General features: G+C 45.5%; 1 long non-coding RNA gene across 1 annotated transcript in view; it reads right to left on the reverse strand.

The window, feature by feature from the left end:
- Window positions 1-311: 311 nt before the first annotated feature.
- The window catches only part of LOC144822038 (uncharacterized), a 153844-nt gene continuing 135911 nt past the window's right edge, over window positions 312-18244 (reverse strand). The window contains exons 3-4 of the long non-coding RNA XR_013608532.1: window positions 3190-3222; window positions 312-858 (exon numbers count right to left, since the gene is read on the reverse strand). This is a non-coding gene — a long non-coding RNA (uncharacterized LOC144822038). The remainder of the gene's footprint in view (window positions 859-3189; window positions 3223-18244) is intronic.

The following is an 18244-nucleotide window of genomic DNA, read 5'->3' on the forward strand; positions in this document are numbered from 1 at the left end:
GGGCACGAGGCTCCCCTGGTGAACACCCACTGTTATTATTATTATCATTATTATTATTATTAATATTATTATTATCCTTGTTATCATTGTAGAGGAGCCCTGCAGTTCACTCAGCTTGGGACAACCACTGACCTCGGCTCCCACGTTCATCTTTCTCTCTCAGTGAGATGTTTGTGTTCAAATCCGATCACTCTCAGTTTCAGAAAGACTGAAAGACATTTGTTTAACTTGCTTTTAGATAAAGCTGTTTGTTTTTATTGATTAGAATTGCCCTTTTCAGCAGCTTCAAGTATTTTGACTTTATTGTGGTTCCAAAATATCATGAAAAAGAAACAATTCCTCACACACCCATGTTTAGCCTTTGTGCGATTACTGCAGAGTAACATGTCTTCCATACCCCAGGCAGAAGTAGGGATATATTTTCTCTTTAAAGGTGGCGGTGTGGGTGTAGATGAGCTGTCGTACGTCGGCGTCATAGAAGCCCCTCCTCGTAGTCCATGAAGATGCCCAGTTTGAAAATCCTGCCAGAAAACCTGTACACTCTGGAACTTTCATCGACTACATCATACATTGTCAATCCCTGGGTGACGACCCAGAAGCCCTCGCGGGGGACATTAAGGACCTGGCTTCCTGCGTTTGCGGATGCGCTGGCCACCCCCAGCCTCCAGTGGTCCTGCTGCAGATACGCATCCGGGACACTCGCTGCCGGGTCTATGTTCACCTCCCAGTACCACTTCCCAGAGAGGACCCCCGTGGAGCCCCGGACACAGCGCCTCGTGCTGAGGTTGCGGAGGTCCTTCCCGTTACTGCTGATGAGGAGGGTCCCGTCTGCATTCTTCAGATCCACCGACAGGGGCGCTGCGGAGACACAGAGAGCATCATCAGGCCACTCACAAAACTTGTCAACACTGCCAATAATGTGCAGGCGGAGAAAAAAACTAAGGGGCTCATTTATGAAAAGTGACGCAAGGACTCATAAATAAGCCCCTAAGCGGCTGAGTTTCAAGCCCCTTGCTCCATCGATGCCTCACTTTTAATACGGCGCAGTCGGCTGTAGCAGCGCGGCACCGCAAGCCCTTTGGCTGCGCCATGCTGCAGCACTTGCAGAGCACAGGAAAGCAACATATTTACGAGAATATATCACATTCCTGTGCTCTCCCCTGCGTTGGCGCACAAACTGCTGCCAAGCCCGAGCGCAGGCACCATTGCACCATGGTGCAAGGATGCCTGAGCCATGGGGAGATTGATTTTACGCAGGAAGGGACACCTTCCTGCGCAGAAACAATCACAAAAGGATTTTTCCTCTTTTAATGTGTGCTGCAGCATGCATTCAAAGAGGAAAAAACGAGGAGATATGAAAACCTTTCTCCTCGTTGCGCCTCCCTACGCCACCTCTCGGGGGTGTAGCATTCAGATGCATCTCCAGATTTACGATTTCTCGTAAATCTGGAGATGTGTCTTGTTCCATGAGTGTTGCGTGGGAACACCCACAGCAACACCCATGGTGTGAAGGGGAATATTTACAAGGAGAGGAAAAGTCACGCAGGGTGGCTGTTCCTGTCCTTGTAAATATGGAGAAGCCCCCAGCGCCACCGCTACGTCACAAAAAATTATGTAATGATGGGGCAGTGGGCTTGTACATCTGCCCCTAAGTCTCTAAAAGCACCTGACAACGACTTGCCCCTCACATTAACTGATGACTTCAACATCTGAAGTGTGAGAGAGGGACAAACCAATTCAGATGGGCGCAGAGCACTGGTGCAGCAGGTGCAGTGGCCCCAGGCGTTACCAGCAATACCGCACCTGCCCAAGTGCAGTTTGGCCAGCAAAGCACCTATCAATGATTCAGCAGGTGCAGTGGCACCGGGCCAGACTGGCGATGCCGCACCTGTACTAGTGCAGTGTGAGCAGTGACATAACTAGCAATGATTCAGCAGGTGCAGTGGCACCGGGCCCAGCTGGCTAAGCTTGTGTAGTGTGAGCAGAGGCGTAGGTCTCAATGGTGCTCCCAGTGCAGCAGCACCGGTCCCACCCGGCAGCACTCTTGTACTAGTGCAGTGGGAAAAGAGGGGCAGCAATCAATGGTGAGGAAAGTGCAGTGGCACAAGTGGTGATTCCTTCGTGGGAGCAGAGGATCTTGGCACCCCCGCACTGCTGGGCAGAAAGTGTTGAAAATAAAATGGTAATAAAATGAATTTAATGTCATTTTAGTTTTGATGCTTTTTGCCATCAAACAGAGTATGTTGGCAGGACGGGGCCAGTGTGCCACTGCTGCCAATCATTGACAGGAGTGAGGATTGGCCACATGAACATGTTGGTTTGTCTGGCAACCTTGCTACAGCCAAACTGACATGCGCGATTCAACCATCTCCAACCCGGCTGTCTTGGATAGTTGGGTTGGAGTGAAGACACAGGCCTACAGTGCCTTTTGGAGCATGGAGCCGGCCTGCTCCAGCCAATCAAGACGCTTTACTCATGCGCTTAACAGCATAAGAACAGTGTCTTGATTGGATGAGAGTTGCCTGTGGGCTTCGCGCTCTGAGGACGTGCTTCAGAACATCAAGTGGCAGTGTAAGGTAAGTGATTTATTTAATGCGTGTATTTATAATATTATGCATATTATTGTGTATATTAGTATGTGTACTTGTTATGTGTCCGGTCCAGCCGGTAGCTCTCTTATCCAAACGCCAGTACCGCATGAGATAGATGCATGTTAAACTTCTGGAGAAACCTACAAACAGGTCTGTGCTAACATTAGAGACAAGTTGTACTAAGGTGTATGTGCAGCAGATTAGAGTGGTAATGTGCAGGCAGTTGTACCTCAAGTCTCATGTTACTGTCCTGCAGTGGGATCACATGTGTTTGTGGCCAGGAACCCCCCTCAAGCTGCTGCACGCACAGTCTCACCTGATCTCATATTCTGAGACGGTGCCCATCCGCCGTTCTTTCTTCAGTGCACAGAAAGGCCAAAATAACTAGTGGGGAGGTAAGAAGCTCTTTTTAACGTTGCCATGGTGAAAAAGATGCCCCCCCTTCTGGCCTTTAGACTGGTCTCTCTAGACATGGAGTTTGTAATATAGCTCTTCTGGGTAACAAGTCTCACTTGTTACTTATGTTTGTGCAAACTGTACCTGGCAGGGAGGGGATAAAGATTTTTATTCAAGGATGCAAAATAACATATAGATGTACCTCTGAAGACTGTTGGGTCAAAAACACGACTCTCTGCAAAGATAAAAGAAAAACATAACAAGATATTATATTTTTCAATTGTTCCTTGGATGCTGGTAATATAAACATTAATCAGCTGTATTCTTAGTCTCCTGCACCACTGACCTTCCAGGGAGGCTTCCAGGGAGGAATTACTGTATTTACCACCCTGCCCACCCGAGATTGAAAAGGGAAAATACGCATGCAGGTGTGTAAAGAAACCATAGGGCCCCCTGCAAGGCTCTGAGAGGGGTCACCCGTCTGTGCCCCACCGATCTAAGGAAGCATTACTATATTTACCATGTTTACCTCCCACGTCTGCCTCTCATAACTTCAACAATGAAAAGCGAGCGCGCTAACAAGTTATTTATTAATTCCTTAGAGATGTCCTTCATACAAAGGGGCTTATTCATGACAGGCTGACGCCACCTTCTTCTGACGCTCCTGTGACGCGGTCTCTCAATCATATCTATGAGGCGATGCAAAGATCCTGCATGGTTTACGTGGCCTCGTAGATATGGAGTAAGACACAGCAGTGCCGGCCGCTACCTTGCCTTACTCTGAAACAAGGAGGCCTCCATGGCGTTACAGTGGGTTACTCCACGCAGCACACATGGATTTTGACGCTGTTCCAGATTTACTTAATCCTGTAACCCTGGGGCAGCACCAACATCTTACTCCTCCCCAGAGCAGGTGCAACAAGGAGAAATATGTTCATTTCTTACCGTTGTTTCCCTTTTCCATGTGAAAGAGAAAAACAGTACCTGGGATTGTTTCATGTGCAGGGAGTTGATGGCCACAAATGCACAGTATTTCATAAATACGGCCCATTCTGGCCTTTCACATTGGTGTAGGGCAGTGCAGCAAGAAGATGACCAGAACTGCCCTGCGCCAATTCCTCATAAAGGAGGTCCTCAGTGGGAGAAAAATCCTTTAGGTTTTATTCAAAGTCTCCTCACCCACCAACCTAGTTGGTTGCATGCTTTGTCATTGGAATCCCACCCGAGGCACTTAGCGTATTGAGGGAGCTTCAACGCCTGATCGTTTGTTCTTTTGGTTTTTTTTCAACCTGAGCGCTTGGCACGACCATTAAGCCGACCTTTGTGGGCTACCTCTGGCTGATGCTGGCATGGCTCTCCTGATGGCGCAACTTCTACATCGGAGCATCATCACTGCCTATTTCCATGCCCTGCACTGTCTTGCTGGAACCTACTAAAGAGATCAGTACACGGGAAGGAAAAGTTCAGTGGGAACCGAACTGCAGAACAGAAAGCACAAGTTTCAACTAAGGTCGTAGAGCAAAGTAGCAGCGATGTAAAAGGAAGGGATTAGTGCAGAGGTTCCCAAACTAATGTGCATCTGTTTGCGGCGCCTAGTTTTTTTTTTAAGTTCAAAAAAAGTTTTTTGATGTAAGTAATATAAAAGCATATAAGACAAGGCAATAACGAGAAGAAGAAAAACATACGGTATAGCTATTAAAATTCAATAAAAGATAACAGAGCAATATGCAGAAATAACCGACATTGATAAGTACAGAACAATTGAGTATATAGGAAATATTTGAGGTAAATAAAATGAGTAAAATCAAAAAGAAAAATTAGGAGCCTAAAGGAAGTTATGGAGGTTTAGCTACTTCTTGTTGCAGGGGAGTTTGAGACAGAGAACGTCCAGCACGTGTGTCAATAAACGTTGTAACTGGGTCCCAGATTTCTCGACGATCCAACGCAAACAAACACAACGCACACCATTACATCGCATTCCTTACATCACACACACCATTACATCGCACGCATTCACCACGCAAACCACTACATCGGACTCCGCATTCACATGCATGCAAAAGACGTTTGCATCGCCACGCATTCAATCACACCACCAAAACCTCCCTTCTGGCCCCGCTAAACACAGTTTAAAGCCCCCGGGTGGGCAGTGGTCACAGTTGGAACAAGGGTGGTCACATGAACCGTATTTAACCTGTGTGAGTTTTAATTTAATGTCTGTCATGTCAGCCTAAAGCAGTACCACCTCCGACTCCTAACCTTAAGCCCTAAAACCTAAAAGACAACCATATATGCTCCTAAACCTAAGCCCTAGCCCTAAAGCCTAAAAAACTCCCATATTGTACTCCTAACCCAAGAGCCCTAACCCTAAAACCCAAACAGTGCCGTATCCGACTCCTAACCCTAAGCCCTAGCCCTAAAGCCTAAAACACACCCATATATGCTCCTAACCCTAAGCCCTAGCCCTAAAGCCTAAAACACTCCCATATTGCACTCTTAACCCTAAGCCCTAACCCTAAAGCCTAAAACACAACCATATCCCTAAAGCCTAAAACCCTCCCCTCCACTAAACTCAACCTTACCTGTCTCTCGCAGTGGTTCCAGCGTTGTCTCCCCGCCGTCCGTGCCCCAGCGCCTGCGTTCTAAAAGCGGCCGCGATGAAATGGCGGCCGCGATCTAACATTGTGCGTAGTGAACGCACGCATCGTAACGTGCATTGTGACAGCACGTGACGTATACGCATGCGATGTGACGCATGCTTTGCGATGGGTGTTTCCCGTTTGTAAACTGTCTGTAATTTGTAGCCACAACTTGAAACCAACTACTTGTAGCAATCTAAATTTTTGATTTTTATATTTAAAATGATTTTCCCCTGTGGCTATTATGTGTAGTATTTTAGCATTGTACAAGTGCATGCCCAGTTGGGCTCTGTAAGATTATCCTAGAGTAACACTGTGCTCCAAGATGTTAGACTTGCTCCCAGTTAGTCACACTCGACGTATCTTCATATGCTGTTCCATTTAGGCTTTCATTTTTATTGTACACACTTGCATTGCCCTGTTCAGAGTTAAGAGCCTGCTTTGGATCTGCAATTATGAATGAACATATTCTAAGAAGCAAATAGGTCAGACTTTTTTGTAATGCATGTTATGTAACACAGGTGGACATAATGATGATTGTGGTTTGTGATTTATTTTTGTACGTCTGTGTTTGTATGGATTTTGGAGTGCATACCAGGAACATTGCTTTATCCATGTAATATATACATAGGTGAAATTTCGACTGATAATGATACAATTAAGATGGGTCAGTTAAATTAAAACATGATCACTTTATCAACATAAAACAAGCTTGAATCGTAAAATATGTTAAAAGAAAATTTGGATGGAATAATAGTAGAAGTAAGAGTGACAGCTGGCCCAAGGTAAGTCCCTTCCTGCTGCGGCATTGGCTAAGTGCTACTGGTATGTGAGGGGGACAGAGGTTCCACGGGTCAGCAATTCCAAGATGACCAACTTCTTCCCTGGACAAAATGATGGGACTTAAGGGGAGATGGTCAATCCTTCCACCCGGGAGGTAGAATGAGACTGCTGGCACACTGAGTGAGCTTCAGCCTATAGGGCAAGGGAGACGTGATTTGAAAAAGATTGGGAACCTAATTGTTCAGATTTAGAACTCTAGACAGATACTCTAGACAGATAGTCCGTGAATCGTGAGCCCAAGTCAGGTTCAAGGTCAAAGTTACAGAATTTCAAAATCATTTCCACCCTGTATTTAAAAACTCCTTTGCCTTGATCTCTGGTGTGAAAAATCTGGTCTGACTGTTCCACATAACTTTCAGACGGGCCAGACTTAGAAGAAAGGCCTGTGCATCTTTCTACTGAAAAAGATTGATAATCTTGCCCATACTCCAGTGACGTTCCACCGCAATGTGACAAACATCTGTTTGTCTCAGCAGGTAATTTCTGAAATAGACCAAGAAAGCCAGTGGTTTGGCGTTTGGGTGGAGTGGCTTTCGAAGGGTGAATTGGACTCAATGCACCCTTTGTATTTTCTGAGGCAAGTTCCAGCCTTCCAATTCTGGGAAGGAGTTCTGCAGTAGCTGGGCCATATAATTTTGCGCGTCTGACCCCTCTTCTTCCTGGATACCCAGAAAGAGCAGATTGTTTCGTCTCTGGCAGTTTTCGCTCTCTTCTAATTTCCCCTGAATGTCCACTAATTGTGCCTAATGGGCTTCCACTTGACCCCTGAAACCTGATATTTGCATCTCAAGTAAGGCTGTTCTCGTTTCAAGCTCAGTCATCCAATCGCTGATAATGTTACAGGTTTTTGTGACTTTCCTCACTTTGCCTTGAAGTTTACGGGTGGCATTCTGTGAGTGTTTACTCTCCATACAGGCTTCTTCACGATGAGCTACCTCACACTGTAGAATGGATTCCAGTGTGGGGGTATTGCAGCTATTCTAGCTGCTTTGGAGTGAGTCTTTCGGGTCGTGGTGTCGTAATTTGGCAGTACCTGAGTTAGCGTTAATCTCAGCTACACAAACATTTCTGTTAACTTGACTAAACATGCGGGGGCCATTTTGTATTCGGTGGCTTCCATTTTGTATGAACATGCGGCCTCGTGGTCAGCGTGCCCTTTCGTCCTTCCTTCATGCCAATGAACCTTTACCCTGCCCAGCAACAGGCTATTTTTAGCAATGGTCAGTCTCGCGCATGCGTACATCTGATCTTTGGACTAGAGAGCGGTCACTCCTTAGGAATGTTCCCCTAACTGACCAGTGGTATTAAGCTCCTCCCACATGTTGGCTGTGTTCCAAAAATGCCCTTATATGTACCTAAAACTGTTCAAATGTATACCACCTCCCTTTTTATTGCTGCTAAACTGTATAAAAGATGACGCGCACCGATGTTCGGGGTGATACTTCTTGCATTGCCGAAGGGTGCTGTAGGAATGTACCACCACCCCATGGGGTCCTAATAAAGTTGTCTCTTTGCATTTTCAGTTTCCGTGCCAATTTCTGTCTATGGTGTTTGAGGGTTTTTGCAGAGTATGTAGGCCTGACAGAACCCGATACCTCAATTGGCGACCACGAAGGGACTCATCGGCGACTCGGATGCCCGAAGGAGAGGTCACGACGAAGGATTGGAAACTCGCTATGGACGCGTACGCTGCCACTGAGTGACCCGAGTCTCGGCACCCACGGTGTTTTTCCCTTCCTTCGGATCTGACCTTCCAGGTGGCGCCGGTCCTCGACTGAGATTCTGATCGTTTGGCTTGTCGTGTAGTGCCTGTTTTGGCTGATTCGGCTACGGAACTTGGCAGTTGGAAATCTGGACACTTTTGAAGATCTTTGGTAAGCTTATGTTTGGTAAGGTAGTCTACTGACACTTACTGTGGCTTTTTGAATTTGAATTTGTATTTGAATTTGTATGAGTTAGCTAACGTTTGGACCTATGATTTGAATTATATGTGGAGTGCACCTCACATAGGCAGGCATGTAGGGATATTTCTCTGCTTTTGAATTTGTTTGAACGGCACATCGTGCGTAAGTACCCTTAAGTGCCATTTTATGTAATATCGCGTTTTTATCGTGATATTTTGAACATGCCTGTTCTCAGCACACTCCGAGGAATGTGCTGCTTTGGAAATGGTACCACTTATCGATTAAATGAATCTCAGCCGGCTCCCCCAGAGGGGACTCCTAATCGCGAAACGTACATTAAATTTGGCCTTCCTCCCATAATGTATAGCACGTTATGGCACAAATACACTAAACCTGATCGCGAATTGCAATGGCTACTACATGGGTCATTCGACTTGCGAAAAGTCCAGTATGTAGAACAGTGTTTGTTTCAGCGCAGGTCTAGGCAGGATATGTTTGATTGTGTGCGTATGTGGGAGAAAGCGGTGCGTGAACGAATGAAGCGTGCAGAAGCCTTGGCGGACAAAGAGCAGCTAAAGGCTGCTCGGGATAAAGCTTTACAGCTACAGGAGAAGGAATTGCAGGAACAGAAAGAGAAAGAGAGTCGAGAACGTAACTTGCAGGTTAATTGTCAGTTTCCCCTTCGGCGTCCTCTCTATCCTGTCCTTACTAATGAATTAGATGATTTTTCATTGTTAGATCGTTGCCCGCCTCCGTATGTTCAGCCTACGGCTCCGGATGTGGAATCGGACGAGGATAACCAGGACAGACAACGTACCAGGTTACATGCCGAGCGTATGATGGAATTGCGTTCGATTGCCCGTAAACTTAATGTAAATTCTATAACTGTTTCAGAGGTTGATGATTTTATGAGTAAGTGGTCCGACAAGGAACGATTGTATTTTTTAGATCATTTTGCAGGCGAAGTTGTTGAGCGGTTTAGAAAACAATCTCATGAGTTTGAACCTAAGGATATATCAGTTGGTCGTGAGAATTTCCGTAAAGGTGTTTTTGCTCTTTCAGATGCGGAGGAATTTTTCCGACGATTTATTTGGTTACGGGATGAGGCGACACGATTGCGAGCGGTGAAAAAGGCATCGAACCCACCAACGTCTGAATCGACGGAAACTTCTCGAGTGTGCCCTATCTATGGATCAGATAAGAGTGTTGCGATTAATGTTTTGCCTATGCGGGAAGCCGCACCTTTGTATGTCCCTCCCAAAGGGGACGGTACGGATGATGATAAGATGTCTAAAGATTCAAAGGGCTATTTTGTGTATAATTGGGTTTATACGCCATGGAATAGAGCAGATGTTATGGCACTTAAGAATGCTTTGCCTGACCCCCGTAAGAATCCAGCAGCTTTCTATGAAGGTGTGGAGGGTGCTATTTCTTCGTGTATTATCACATTAGTGGATATTGATCTTTTCTTTGGACTAATATTGCCTCCTGATATGTGGAGGGCGATTCGTAAGTTTGATGATCGAACGATATTAGGTGCAGATTGGAAGGACATAGTGAGAGCTGATTTAGATAGGGAACCTGCATGTAAACCGTGTCAGTTAATTTTAGAATTACCAACAGCTATCTTGAATAAATTAAAAACGCTTGTCCCCCCTAAGAAAATAGATTGGACAGTGTTAGTGTCTTGTAAGCAGAAGTCAGACGAATCGGTTTCTGATTTCTTCTCACGTTTTGAGGAAGCATTCCATGATTACAGTGGACAATCATTAACAGAGGACACGGGCAGGCACTTATTCGTAGACAAGTATGTGGCTAATCTCCTACCGGAAATTGCAATGCGATTAAAGGCTAGTGAAAGTTCATGGACCACGGCAACGCCTGCCTCCTTATTAACTATGGCTCAGTATTATGAACGTCAGGAACTAGAGGCTAAAGAAAGTAGTGTGATAAGAAAGTGAAGGACTTAAAGACGAAAGTGATGTTGGCACAGGTTTGTGCTACACAATCGAGAGGGAACGATAGGGGTAGACGAGGATCGTACGTTACGTCTCCCCCTCGTTCCGACATATCTGAGGATCAGTGTGCATACTGTAAGCAGTTTGGACATTGGCTCGCAGATTGTCCGGTACTTCGTGAACAGCATAGTCAGAGGGGTCGAGGAAGTGGAAGGTCACGGAATAGTTATTCAGGACCAAGAGGTGGAGCGAATGAATGATCATGGTAGGTTTAAAGAGAGGGGTCGTGGTCAGGTTGAACATAATACTTTTGATAGGTGGAATCAATACCAGATAGCTGAAGGAGAAAATACTGAGTCACAGGATAATAGACATGCATAGGATTGCGTAGGATGGGGTGTGGAATGGGTTGAAGTACCAGTTGATCAAAGGGGTCCATATATATCAGCACATGTTTTGGGTTCTACTGATCAGTTTCTGGTCGACACAGGAGCTACTCGTAGTGCTCTGTCCAAAAGCTTGGTTCCAAGGGCTCCCCTGTCTGGCAAAATGATTACAGCAATAGGGTTCGATGGAACACCTTCACTAAGCCCATTGTCTCAACCCCTTACATTTCATGTTGATACATTTACTGCCCCATGTCCGTTTTTATTATCTCCAAATACACCAGATAATATTATGGGACTTGATATGCTAAAGCATTTTCGTGCAACAATACGCTGTGCCCCTGAAGGGGTGCGGGTTATTTTGAATGAGAACTACCCAGAAATTGAGAGATTGTGCCTCATGCAAGAGTCCAATGCATTAGCTTCCCTTCCAAGCACGTTATGGGCTATTTCCGATACTGATGTGGGTCGAATGATTATTCCTCCTGTGCGCATTACTGTGAAGGAGGGAGCGGTTTTACCTCGTGTTCATCAGTACAAGATGTACCTAGAGAAGGCGAACTGGCTTTGACACATATTGTGAATGACTTGATAACGGCCGGGGTGGTGGAGGAAGTTCCCTACAATGTTTGCAACAGTCCAATTTTGCCGATTCTAAAGAAAGATACAGACTCCAAGATTTATCGTTTCATTATTGATTTGAGAGAAATTAATAAGATAGTTGTACCCCAGTATCCAGTAGTGTCCGATATCACCACATTACTTACTCTGGTCCCACCCACAGCTACTACGTTTACGGTGATCGATTTGAAAAACGCTTTCTTTTCGATCCCCATTCATCCTGATAGCCGATATTTGTTCGGTTTTACATTAAATAATAAATCTTATAGATTTTGTCGAGTTCCTCAAGGTTACACAGAAAGTCCTAGCATTTATAGTCAGGCTTTGAAAAGACAACTTGATTCATTTGATTTGCAGTCTGGGGTGGCACTAATCCAATATGTTGATGACATTCTGCTTGCAGCAGACACACAGGAGCAATGCGAGGAGAGTACCCTCTCCCTGCTCTTTTTCCTTGCGGAACACAATCACAAGGTGTCGCGGAAGAAGCTACAATATTGTAGACCAAAGGTGACATATATTGGTCGTCTTTTGTCTAAGGAGGGACGTGCATTAACATCAGACCGAATTCAAGCAATTTTAGATACACCTGTCCCCTGCACGCTGAAGGATGTTCGTGCTTTCATAGGTTTGACGTCCTTCTGTAGGCAATGGATACTAGTATTCTCGTACATTGTAAAACCTTTGTTAGCGTTGCTGTCCAAAACTGCACCACTCCCCCTCGAATGGACGGACGAATGTCAAAATGCTTTTGGACAATTGAGACAAGCTCTTTGTTCTGCGCCAGTGTTAGGTACACCAGATTACACAAAGCTCTTTACACTATATGTATATGAGAAGGATGGGTGCGCATTGTCAGTCTTGGTACAGTTACACGGAGATAAACAGAGGCCTTGCGCATATTTTTCAGCGGTACTCGATCCTGTGGCTCGAGGACTGCCTGGATGCCTTTGAGCAGTTGCAGCAACAGCAGTAGCTATACGGCAAAGTGAGGGAATAGTTTTGTCACACAAATTGTTGGTGTTAGTTCCCCATGCAGTAGATGCTTTGCTGAACCAAACGAAAACGCAACATCTAACCAGTGCCCGTTTAACGGGATACGAATTAACACTGTTGGCGCCACACATTACATTGAAGAGGTGCACCACTTTGAACCCCGCTACTTTATTGCCATATCCTGTTACTGAGACCCAGGAGGAAGAACAACATGATTGTGTTTTTCTGACTGACGAACAGGACACGCCACTTCCTGATGTAGATGGGGAACTATGGGTTGATGGATCGTGTGTGAGATTGCCAGATGGTACGCCTTCCGCAGCCTATGCGATCACGACACTTAAGACAGTGGTAGAAACAGCACGAATACCACAAAAATCTGCTCAAGCGGCTGAATTGATAGCCTTAACGAAAGCATGTGAGTTAAGCGCTGGTCTATGTGTGAATATCTATACTGATAGTCGTTACGCCTTTGGAGTAGCGCATGATTTTGGCCTACTCTGGAGGGAACGAGGGTTTATGACCTCACACGGAACACACATCATGTACGGAGAGTTGGTATGCGACCTCCTGAATGCACTATTATGTCCAAAGAAGGTGGCGATAATAAAATGTAGTGCACACAAGAAAGTGACAGACAAAATAGGGCAAGGAAATGCTTTTGCAGACCGCATAGCGAGAGAGACTGCCATGTTGCAAAATGACTCCCCTATGTATGTGGTGAGATCGCAAGCCGAGCGATGGCATGATGCTAGAGAGGAAGTTTTAGACATACAGAAATCAGCGTCTGAAGTGGAGCTTGCAGCATGGGCAATAGAGGGAGTGTTGGATGATGAGGGTTGCTGGAGAAGCAAAGACATGAAGAGATGGAAATTACCTGCTGCTTACTTGCAGGCAATGGTTCAAATGACGCATGGGCTGGCACATATTGGAGCTCTTGCGATTACTAAGTTGCTTGCATGAGTTTGGGAGCATCCTGAGATTACCAGCACGGCTAGGAGAAAAGTACAGACCTGTCTGATATGCCTACAGTACAATCCTGCTAAAGGGACCTCTACTCCTAAAGGAGGGTTCGTTCCACCTACTGCACCATTCGAAGTACTGCAAATGGATTACATCCAGCTGGAGCGCTGTAATAACCTCAAGTATGTCCTAGTGGTGGTTTGTGCTTTCAGTAAATGGGTTGAAGCCTACCCCACGAAGGATAATACAGCGTTAACAACAGCTAAGGTGTTACTGAAAGAGTACTTCCCACGTTATGGTGTCTGTAAATTTTTGTGGAATGATAATGGCCCTCATTTCGTTGGGAAAATAGTAGAGCATGTCCTGAAAGGATTGGGAATAATACAAAAGTTCCACGCTGTATTCCACCCGCAGTCAGCAGGTCTAGTAGAAAGGTATAATGCGACTTTGAAGCTGAAGCTAGCAAAGATCGTGGCATCCACGTCTTTGAAATGGCCGGACGCTTTGCCATTGGCATTATTGTCTATTAGATCAGTGCCACACTCTCGGACTGGCCTCACACCCTATGAGGTGGTGTTTGGAAGGCCTATGAATATCTGGGGAGTTCCAAAGCCTCGTTTGATACATGATGTGCCTTGTATCATGATGAACGATTATTTGGCACGATTAACAAATGATTTACTTTCTATTCATCAACAGGTTCGAGAAGCACTCCCCGACAATTCCATTGGAGAGGCTCACAATCTTTGTCCTGGCGATCAAGTCATTATCCGGGTGTTTGAGAGATCCAGCAGTTTGGAGCCGAGGTGGCGTGGCCCTGAGCAAGTGCTGCTGGCAACGCGAACGGCTGTGCGAGTCACGAATAAGAAGCGGTAGATATATTCAACGCACTGCCGACGTGTCTCTCCGGATCTGGTGAACCCTGAAGTGCTGTCCGATTACAGAGACATCTTGAATGCGGAGAAAAGCCCAGCTGTTATGCCCAACGAGTCGGAGGGAGCCTTCCCGGACCACGCTATTTCTGGTGGAGTGAAATACAATCTACGGCCAAGGAAATAATTTTTTTTGTATTTTTCATGACTGGTTGGTAACCGTTCCGAGGTTTGTGAAACGGAAGCCGGGAATATCAAGGGGGGGGATCAGTTCTGTCCAGTGTAGGGACACCCATCTTGAATCTCGGAGAAAAACTCAACGGCAGCCTTGGTTCTCAGCACCATATTTTTATTTTTTAGTTGGTTTCTTGAGACTTCTGTTCTTTGTACTATGGCACCTATGACATTGAGAAACAGAAGAATTTTGGGTGCAGTTCTTTTTGCTACGACTATAGTGGTAATAGCAGTAATAGCTTGGACTATAGACAGACTATTTCCTGCACGGGACTATTTACTGCCTACCACTCCAATTCCATCTGAACATTTTCATTTTACTTTGCCCTATCACGAAGAAAGACATAGACAGACTTATTTGAATAATAGCTTCATTCAGATATTACACCACACGCATAATATGACCAACACGTCCAACACGTCCAACTGTTGGGTATGTGGGATGTTACCTGGGCATCAGAAGAAGGGAGGAACCCCACTTATTCCTCTTCCTTTTTCTCACAATGGGTCATGCAATGCTTGGTACACTCTTCCCTTTACTTTGAGATGGCCAACAAAAGGTGGACTACTTTTTCGATTGAACAAAGTTTGCTATAACGATTGAGATGGCTATCCACAAGCAGAAAGAACTAAATTTGAGTGGGAAGAATATCGACCGGACAATGTGTCTACACCTCGCATCTTCACTAATCAGAGACTTACAAATATGTCTAGTTTACACGTAATTACTGTCATTGATACGAAAGCAGATCTCTGTATTAGGAATAAGGGAACAATTCCGGTGGGGAGAAGTGAATGCAATGTTACTCTTGCCTTTGATACACCTAATGGTATTTCATTTGTGGCCTCACGAAACACTTACTTTATTTGCGGTAATAAAGGTTATCATCGTCTTCCTCTTGGATGGTTAGGTACATGTTATGTATCTTTTGTATTACCTCCTGTGTTTATTGCCCCACCTATGTACCATAATGATTTTGTATTGTATCATGATTTTATTTTAAATAGAGTTAAGAGGACATTGGACATTGATGGGGTTGATCAAACTGACACCTCTCTACAACAATATGTGGATTTTAATTTAGGGTTATTTTCTTTTGTGGGCGCCGCTCTAAACAGCAGGAAAATTAGGCGGCTAACACGTGTTGTGGAGGCAGTTGCTAATGAAACTGCTTCTGCTTTAGGGAATATAACTGAAGAGCTTCAGATTACAAGAATCGTTACACTTCAGAACCGGATGGTTCTGGACGTGGTGTTAGCTGATCGTGGGGGTGCATGCCGCATCATCGGAAGTAGTTGTTGCGTTTATGTGCCAGATAATTCACCATCTGTGTATGATGCTATCTCTAGGTTGCACAGAATTGCTTCTGAAATTCACACTGACAATGGTACTTGGACTTTTTCTAGCTGGTTTTGGGCTCTGCTTAGTACCTGGGGTTGGAAAGTGCTAACGGTTCTATGTGTGATTATTGGGATATTTTTCTTCTGTTGCCTATGTATTCAATGTGGTCCTACTCTATGTACTGTATGTATTACAGCCTGTATCCCATCCAAACGAGCTATCGCTAAAAATGTACAGATGAGTAATGCTGAAGTCAAGCAAATTATGCTGATCGATATTAATGATGAACATTCGGATTACTTCCATTATGAGGTAGCTTCAGCTAAACGCTAAAAGGGTCGTCTGTCGTAATTTGGCAGTACCTGAGTTAGCGCTAAACTCAGCTACACGAACATTTCTGTTAACTTGACTAAACATGCGGGGGCCATTTTGTATTCGGTGGCTTCCATTTTGTATGAACATGCGGCCTCGTGGTCAGCGTGCCCTTTCGTCCTTCCTTCATGCCAATGAATCTTTACCCTGCCCAGCAACAGGCTATTTTTAGCAATGGTCAGTCTCACGCATGCGTACATCTGATCTGTGGACTAGAGAGCGGTCACTCCTTAGGAATGTTCCCCTAACTGACCAGTGGTATTAAGCTCCTCCCACATGTTGGCTGTGTTCCAAAAATGCCCTTATATGTACCTAAAACTGTTCTAATGTATACCACCTACCTTTTTATTGCTGCTAAACTGTATAAAAGAGGTCGCGCACCGATGTTCGGGGTGATACTTCTTGCATTGCCGAAGGGTGCTTTAGGAATGTACCACCACCCCATGGGGTCCTAATAAACTTGTCTCTTTGCATTTTCAGTTTCCGTGCCAATTTCTGTCTATGGTGTTTGAGGGTTTTTGCAGAGTATGTAGGCCTGACAGAACCCGATACCTCAGTGGCACAGTTATCCTTGCCACCAGTAACACTCCCGGTTATGCCTCACTTGTGTCAGAATTAGACCTGGTAACTGATCCTCCTTCTGACTATGTGGCATCAGAAAGTGAAAAGCAGTAATTTGCCTCTGATTCAATTTCCCTTTCTCTGTGAGCCTGTGGGGTTCTTTGTAGCTTGGAGAGTACCTGGGGTTTTAGCCTTCCCCTTTGCTCTTGTGTGGGAGGATTCTCCTCTTCTCCCCCAGGCGGATCACACGACCTCTTATTGAGACCCTTTTTACCCCCATGTTCTTTCCCTTCTTAGCAGCAATCTCTTTTCTTGATTGATCAAAGGGTTTGCTTGTTTCTCCCTGACATGCCTCAGTGTGCCCAGGTGTCCCTATATCTCGCCTTTTCCCTCCACTGTCAAGCTTTCCCACAGTGTCTTCCACCAACCTTACCGTCTCCACTTCCTCAGCAGCTTCTCCCCCACACAGTGATTGCTCATTGACAAGGTTCTCCCTGGGTCCCGCTTCAGACTGCACATTAATATGTACATTCAGTGTCTCATCCTCCAGGGCCCACCCCTGCTCCTCTCGGTCCATCAGTGGCTTACCGGTTTGGGTCGGGCACTGTTTCAGCATCTGGCCGCACTGAGCGCCTTCCTCTGGTGTCTCTGTCTGATTGCTCCGCTGATCTGCGGAGCTGCTCCCTTGAGCTTTTTTGAAAGTCGAAAATCTCCAGCAGGATGAAGCTACAGTCTGTATTCATCAGGGGCTCCTCAGGCCAGAGACCTTTTTTGCAAGGAGACTTTGAACGGGATTTGTGTTGTAGAGAAGAATGTTGTGGGAGCTACAGCAAAGTTGGGCCAACCAGGGATGTGCCTTGGGCAGATTGGCAAACAGGTTTGTTTCTAGTCTCCTTTCAGTTCCCTAAGCACTTTTTAGCTAAAAGTTTTCTAAGTCTCATATTTTAGTTGTAGACTATTTGTGCACCTTTAGCACAATTTCTAAGTGTTCAGGACTCAGTGGCACTATGTGGAGGGTAACAATCACCTCAGGCATGGTTTAAGGTTTGGAGCATGTTGTTTACCTGCAGCTCCGAACAGGAGACTGCCAACTACGCCTTGGAGTCACTCTGGTAATCATGGGTTCAAGCAGAAAGGCAGGCCTCAAGGAGCAGGGAGTCTTCCGAGGGTTTAAGGCAGGCCTAAAACAGCAAGTCAGTCCTCTTAAGTACAAAGCTGGCCTTTAACAGCAGGACAGTCTGCTGAAGCGCCAGGATGCCCGTAGGGTTACAGTGCACTCAAAACATTATATATAAATAAATTTAAAAAAATGTGTGGTGCCTTCCGAATGTCCTTCATAGGTCCAGAAGAGGAACTGAGGGCCTGGAGTTTTCCCCTACACAAAGTTCTTGAATTTGCTCCCTTTCTGCACAGGCTTGAAGTGTTGTGGAGTGACAAAATGCTAGTGCAAATTTATTTGTGTGTATGGCCTGAGGATACTCATTTGGGCACCTCTGCCCAACACATCCTGCTGGTTGTCACATCCTCCCCACACTTAGTTTCCCTTTGTCTCACTGTCTGGGAGGA

The sequence above is a fragment of the Lissotriton helveticus genome, chromosome 3_1, assembly GCF_964261635.1.
Source record: "Lissotriton helveticus chromosome 3_1, aLisHel1.1, whole genome shotgun sequence".
Lineage (NCBI taxonomy): Eukaryota > Metazoa > Chordata > Amphibia > Caudata > Salamandridae > Lissotriton > Lissotriton helveticus.